Source organism: Garra rufa, chromosome 1 (genome assembly GCF_049309525.1).
Source record: "Garra rufa chromosome 1, GarRuf1.0, whole genome shotgun sequence".
Classification (NCBI taxonomy): domain Eukaryota; kingdom Metazoa; phylum Chordata; class Actinopteri; order Cypriniformes; family Cyprinidae; genus Garra; species Garra rufa.
Genome location: NC_133361.1, coordinates 94,420,633 through 94,426,632, shown reverse-complemented (window position 1 = coordinate 94,426,632; position 6,000 = coordinate 94,420,633). Strand labels below are relative to the sequence as shown.

The 6,000-nt window shown below is 41.2% G+C and overlaps 12 non-coding genes across 12 annotated transcripts; all 12 read right to left on the bottom strand.

Moving 5' to 3' along the window:
• Positions 1 to 519: 519 nt before the first annotated feature.
• Positions 520 to 638, bottom strand: LOC141309783 (5S ribosomal RNA). Its single transcript, XR_012347336.1, has one exon. It is a non-coding gene; the product is annotated as a 5S ribosomal RNA (ribosomal RNA).
• An 84-nt stretch (positions 639 to 722) lies between these two features.
• On the bottom strand, positions 723 to 841 carry LOC141319347 (5S ribosomal RNA). The gene has a single exon (XR_012353608.1). It is a non-coding gene; the product is annotated as a 5S ribosomal RNA (ribosomal RNA).
• Positions 842 to 925: 84 nt separating this feature from the next.
• Positions 926 to 1,044, bottom strand: LOC141345779 (5S ribosomal RNA). The gene has a single exon (XR_012357082.1). It is a non-coding gene; the product is annotated as a 5S ribosomal RNA (ribosomal RNA).
• An 802-nt stretch (positions 1,045 to 1,846) lies between these two features.
• On the bottom strand, positions 1,847 to 1,965 carry LOC141309776 (5S ribosomal RNA). Its single transcript, XR_012347335.1, has one exon. It is a non-coding gene; the product is annotated as a 5S ribosomal RNA (ribosomal RNA).
• Positions 1,966 to 2,049: 84 nt separating this feature from the next.
• On the bottom strand, positions 2,050 to 2,168 carry LOC141345184 (5S ribosomal RNA). Its single transcript, XR_012356969.1, has one exon. It is a non-coding gene; the product is annotated as a 5S ribosomal RNA (ribosomal RNA).
• An 84-nt stretch (positions 2,169 to 2,252) lies between these two features.
• LOC141318180 (5S ribosomal RNA) lies at positions 2,253 to 2,371 on the bottom strand. The gene has a single exon (XR_012352511.1). It is a non-coding gene; the product is annotated as a 5S ribosomal RNA (ribosomal RNA).
• Positions 2,372 to 3,172: 801 nt separating this feature from the next.
• On the bottom strand, positions 3,173 to 3,291 carry LOC141292422 (5S ribosomal RNA). The gene has a single exon (XR_012340513.1). It is a non-coding gene; the product is annotated as a 5S ribosomal RNA (ribosomal RNA).
• Positions 3,292 to 3,375: 84 nt separating this feature from the next.
• Positions 3,376 to 3,494, bottom strand: LOC141319421 (5S ribosomal RNA). The gene has a single exon (XR_012353679.1). It is a non-coding gene; the product is annotated as a 5S ribosomal RNA (ribosomal RNA).
• An 802-nt stretch (positions 3,495 to 4,296) lies between these two features.
• LOC141309765 (5S ribosomal RNA) lies at positions 4,297 to 4,415 on the bottom strand. Its single transcript, XR_012347333.1, has one exon. It is a non-coding gene; the product is annotated as a 5S ribosomal RNA (ribosomal RNA).
• Positions 4,416 to 4,499: 84 nt separating this feature from the next.
• LOC141319346 (5S ribosomal RNA) lies at positions 4,500 to 4,618 on the bottom strand. Its single transcript, XR_012353607.1, has one exon. It is a non-coding gene; the product is annotated as a 5S ribosomal RNA (ribosomal RNA).
• Positions 4,619 to 4,702: 84 nt separating this feature from the next.
• Positions 4,703 to 4,821, bottom strand: LOC141345772 (5S ribosomal RNA). The gene has a single exon (XR_012357081.1). It is a non-coding gene; the product is annotated as a 5S ribosomal RNA (ribosomal RNA).
• Positions 4,822 to 5,623: 802 nt separating this feature from the next.
• On the bottom strand, positions 5,624 to 5,742 carry LOC141318474 (5S ribosomal RNA). Its single transcript, XR_012352789.1, has one exon. It is a non-coding gene; the product is annotated as a 5S ribosomal RNA (ribosomal RNA).
• Between the last annotated feature and the right edge of the window lie 258 nt (positions 5,743 to 6,000).

The window sequence follows — 6,000 nt, the reverse complement described above, 5'->3', positions numbered from 1 at the left end:
CACGATAAAACTAGGGTCAACTCTGTTAAAAGAATACAGTTCATTTGTCCATACCCTAAAAACAGGTAAACTCTGTTAAAAGAATACAGTTAATTTGTCCATACCCTAAAAACAGTCCAAGAATCCCAGTGTGTTGATAAGTCCAATGTGAGTGTCCACCAGTGTATATACAATCCACAGAAAGTGTAATCCAAATTTTGCAGGTGGTGAATGGAAAGTTGAGCTCTAAAATTAGCAACTCCTCAATCCAACAGTTTGGTGACTGTCCTTTGTTTGTCATGCTGCTCTCTTATACAGTTGTACTTCCTGCTTCCTGTCATGTGTCTAGTCACATGAAAGGCCAACCATCCATTTATTAAAGACACATACACTTAAAATGTTAAGAGTAATAAAATGGCCTAAAAAACATGTAAAACACTTAAAACTCTATAATACATTTAAATGATTGTAATAAATAGAGCGGTAAAACACGTCTTTCTAAAAGCCAGCATATTATATAAATAGTGAAGAAAAGGCAAAAGCTTACAGCACCTGGTATTCCCAGGCGGTCTCCCATCCAAGTACTAAACAGGCCCGACGCTGCTTAGCTTCCGAGATCAGACGAGATCGGGCGCTCTCAGCGCGGTATGGCCATAAGCGAGGGCTGCTCCAAAAAGTGGGCTATTTAAAGATCAGCCTCCGTAAAAGCCAGCATATTATATAAATAGTGAAGAAAAGGCAAAAGCTTACAGCACCTGGTATTCCCAGGCGGTCTCCCATCCAAGTACTAACAAGGCCCGACGCTGCTTAGCTTCCGAGATCAGACGAGGTCGGGCGCTCTCAGCGCGGTATGGCCATAATCGAGGGCTGCTCCAAAATGTGGGCTATTTAAAGATCAGCCTCCGTAAAAGCCAGCATATTATATAAATAGTGAAGAAAAGGCAAAAGCTTACAGCACCTGGTATTCCCAGGCGGTCTCCAATCCAAGTACTAACCAGGCCCGACGCTGCTTAGCTTCCGAGATCAGACGAGGTCGGGCACTCTCAGCGCGGTATGGCCATAATCGAGGGCTGCTCCAAAAAGTGGGCTATTTAAAGATTAGCCTCCGTAAAAGCCAGCATATTATATAAATAGTGAAGAAAAGCCAAAAGCTTACAGCACCTGATATTCCTAGGCGGTCTCCCATAAAAGTGTAACAATCGGCCTTATCAGCCGAGTTACAAGACTAAAATGGTGTCAGATTTAACTGTGAGAAATGACTAGTGGTTAAAAGAATGAGACATAAAAGAAAATTGGTTTAAATAGATTTGGTGTATTTACAAGGTTCACATAAAAGACTTTAAAACAACACGATAAAACTAGGGTCAACTCTGTTAAAAGAATACAGTTCATTTGTCCATACCCTAAAAACAGGTAAACTCTGTTAAAAGAATACAGTTCATTTGTCCATACCCTAAAAACAGTCCAAGAATCCCAGTGTGTTGATAAGTCCAATGTGAGTGTCCACCAGTGTATATACAATCCACAGAAAGTGTAATCCAAATTTTGCAGGTGGTGAATGGAAAGTTGAGCTCTAAAATTAGCAACTCCTCAATCCAACAGTTTGGTGACTGTCCTTTGTTTGTCATGCTGCTCTCTTATACAGTTGTACTTCCTGCTTCCTGTCATGTGTCTAGTCACATGAAAGGCCAACCATCCATTTATTAAAGACACATACACTTAAAATGTTAAGAGTAATAAAATGGCCTAAAAAACATGTAAAACACTTAAAACTCTATAATACATTTAAATGATTGTAATAAATAGAGCGGTAAAACACGTCTTTCTAAAAGCCAGCATATTATATAAATAGTGAAGAAAAGGCAAAAGCTTACAGCACCTGGTATTCCCAGGCGGTCTCCCATCCAAGTACTAAACAGGCCCGACGCTGCTTAGCTTCCGAGATCAGACGAGATCGGGCGCTCTCAGCGCGGTATGGCCATAAGCGAGGGCTGCTCCAAAAAGTGGGCTATTTAAAGATCAGCCTCCGTAAAAGCCAGCATATTATATAAATAGTGAAGAAAAGGCAAAAGCTTACAGCACCTGGTATTCCCAGGCGGTCTCCCATCCAAGTACTAACAAGGCCCGACGCTGCTTAGCTTCCGAGATCAGACGAGGTCAGGCGCTCTCAGCGCGGTATGGCCATAATCGAGGGCTGCTCCAAAATGTGGGCTATTTAAAGATCAGCCTCTGTAAAAGCCAGCATATTATATAAATAGTGAAGAAAAGGCAAAAGCTTACAGCACCTGGTATTCCCAGGCGGTCTCCAATCCAAGTACTAACCAGGCCCGACGCTGCTTAGCTTCCGAGATCAGACGAGATCGGGCGCTCTCAGCGCGGTATGGCCATAAGCGAGGGCTGCTCCAAAAAGTGGGCTATTTAAAGATTAGCCTCCGTAAAAGCCAGCATATTATATAAATAGTGAAGAAAAGCCAAAAGCTTACAGCACCTGATATTCCCAGGCGGTCTCCCATAAAAGTGTAACAATCGGCCTTATCAGCCGAGTTACAAGACTAAAATGGTGTCAGATTTAACTGTGAGAGATGACTAGTGGTTAAAAGAATGAGACATAAAAGAAAATTGGTTTAAATAGATTTGGTGTATTTACAAGGTTCACATAAAAGACTTTAAAACAACACGATAAAACTAGGTCAACTCTGTTAAAAGAATACAGTTCATTTGTCCATACCCTAAAAACAGGTAAACTCTGTTAAAAGAATACAGTTCATTTGTCCATACCCTAAAAACAGTCCAAGAATCCCAGTGTGTTGATAAGTCCAATGTGAGTGTCCACCAGTGTATATACAATCCACAGAAAGTGTAATCCAAAGTTTGCAGGTGGTGAATGGAAAGTTGAGCTCTAAAATTAGCAACTCCTCAATCCAACAGTTTGGTGACTGTCCTTTGTTTGTCATGCTGCTCTCTTATACAGTTGTACTTCCGGCTTCCTGTCATGTTTCTAGTCACATGACAGGCCAACCATCCATTTATTAAAGACACATACACTTAAAATGTTAAGAGTAATAAAATGGCCTAAAAAACATGTAAAACACTTAAAACTCTATAATACATTTAAATGATTGTAATAAATAGAGCGGTAAAACACGTCTTTCTAAAAGCCAGCATATTATATAAATAGTGAAGAAAAGGCAAAAGCTTACAGCACCTGGTATTCCCAGGCGGTCTCCCATCCAAGTACTAACCAGGCCCGACGCTGCTTAGCTTCCGAGATCAGACGAGATCGGGCGCTCTCAGCGCGGTATGGCCATAAGCGAGGGCTGCTCCAAAAAGTGGGCTATTTAAAGATCAGCCTCCGTAAAAGCCAGCATATTATATAAATAGTGAAGAAAAGGCAAAAGCTTACAGCACCTGGTATTCCCAGGCGGTCTCCAATCCAAGTACTAACCAGGCCCGACGCTGCTTAGCTTCCGAGATCAGACGAGGTCGGGCGCTCTCAGCGCGGTATGGCCATAATCGAGGGCTGCTCCAAAAAGTGGGCTATTTAAAGATTAGCCTCCGTAAAAGCCAGCATATTATATAAATAGTGAAGAAAAGGCAAAAGCTTACAGCACCTGGTATTCCCAGGCGGTCTCCCATAAAAGTGTAACAATCGGCCTTATCAGCCGAGTTACAAGACTAAAATGTTGTCAGATTTAACTGTGAGAAATGACTAGTGGTTAAAAGAATGAGACATAAAAGAAAATTGGTTTAAATAGATTTGGTGTATTTACAAGGTTCACATAAAAGACTTTAAAACAACACGATAAAACTAGGGTCAACTCTGTTAAAAGAATACAGTTCATTTGTCCATACCCTAAAAACAGGTAAACTCTGTTAAAAGAATACAGTTCATTTGTCCATACCCTAAAAACAGTCCAAGAATCCCAGTGTGTTGATAAGTCCAATGTGAGTGTCCACCAGTGTATATACAATCCACAGAAAGTGTAATCCAAATTTTGCAGGTGGTGAATGGAAAGTTGAGCTCTAAAATTAGCAACTCCTCAATCCAACAGTTTGGTGACTGTCCTTTGTTTGTCATGCTGCTCTCTTATACAGTTGTACTTCCTGCTTCCTGTCATGTGTCTAGTCACATGAAAGGCCAACCATCCATTTATTAAAGACACATACACTTAAAATGTTAAGAGTAATAAAATGGCCTAAAAAACATGTAAAACACTTAAAACTCTATAATACATTTAAATGATTGTAATAAATAGAGCGGTAAAACACGTCTTTCTAAAAGCCAGCATATTATATAAATAGTGAAGAAAAGGCAAAAGCTTACAGCACCTGGTATTCCCAGGCGGTCTCCCATCCAAGTACTAAACAGGCCCGACGCTGCTTAGCTTCCGAGATCAGACGAGATCGGGCGCTCTCAGCGCGGTATGGCCATAAGCGAGGGCTGCTCCAAAAAGTGGGCTATTTAAAGATCAGCCTCCGTAAAAGCCAGCATATTATATAAATAGTGAAGAAAAGGCAAAAGCTTACAGCACCTGGTATTCCCAGGCGGTCTCCCATCCAAGTACTAACAAGGCCCGACGCTGCTTAGCTTCCGAGATCAGACGAGGTCGGGCGCTCTCAGCGCGGTATGGCCATAATCGAGGGCTGCTCCAAAATGTGGGCTATTTAAAGATCAGCCTCCGTAAAAGCCAGCATATTATATAAATAGTGAAGAAAAGGCAAAAGCTTACAGCACCTGGTATTCCCAGGCGGTCTCCAATCCAAGTACTAACCAGGCCCGACGCTGCTTAGCTTCCGAGATCAGACGAGGTCGGGCACTCTCAGCGCGGTATGGCCATAATCGAGGGCTGCTCCAAAAAGTGGGCTATTTAAAGATTAGCCTCCGTAAAAGCCAGCATATTATATAAATAGTGAAGAAAAGCCAAAAGCTTACAGCACCTGATATTCCCAGGCGGTCTCCCATAAAAGTGTAACAATCGGCCTTATCAGCCGAGTTACAAGACTAAAATGGTGTCAGATTTAACTGTGAGAGATGACTAGTGGTTAAAAGAATGAGACATAAAAGAAAATTGGTTTAAATAGATTTGGTGTATTTACAAGGTTCACATAAAAGACTTTAAAACAACACGATAAAACTAGGGTCAACTCTGTTAAAAGAATACAGTTCATTTGTCCATACCCTAAAAACAGGTAAACTCTGTTAAAAGAATACAGTTCATTTGTCCATACCCTAAAAACAGTCCAAGAATCCCAGTGTGTTGATAAGTCCAATGTGAGTGTCCACCAGTGTATATACAATCCACAGAAAGTGTAATCCAAATTTTGCAGGTGGTGAATGGAAAGTTGAGCTCTAAAATTAGCAACTCCTCAATCCAACAGTTTGGTGACTGTCCTTTGTTTGTCATGCTGCTCTCTTATACAGTTGTACTTCCTGCTTCCTGTCATGTGTCTAGTCACATGAAAGGCCAACCATCCATTTATTAAAGACACATACACTTAAAATGTTAAGAGTAATAAAATGGCCTAAAAAACATGTAAAACACTTAAAACTCTATAATACATTTAAATGATTGTAATAAATAGAGCGGTAAAACACGTCTTTCTAAAAGCCAGCATATTATATAAATAGTGAAGAAAAGGCAAAAGCTTACAGCACCTGGTATTCCCAGGCGGTCTCCCATCCAAGTACTAAACAGGCCCGACGCTGCTTAGCTTCCGAGATCAGACGAGATCTGGCGCTCTCAGCGCGGTATGGCCATAAGCGAGGGCTGCTCCAAAAAGTGGGCTATTTAAAGATCAGCCTCCGTAAAAGCCAGCATATTATATAAATAGTGAAGAAAAGGCAAAAGCTTACAGCACCTGGTATTCCCAGGCGGTCTCCCATCCAAGTACTAACAAGGCCCGACGCTGCTTAGCTTCCGAGATCAGACGAGGTCGGGCGCTCTCTTTTTTTTTTTATCTTTTTTTTATTTTCAATTCACAAATTTTCAATTACAGTTTTCCATCACATTCACACTCACT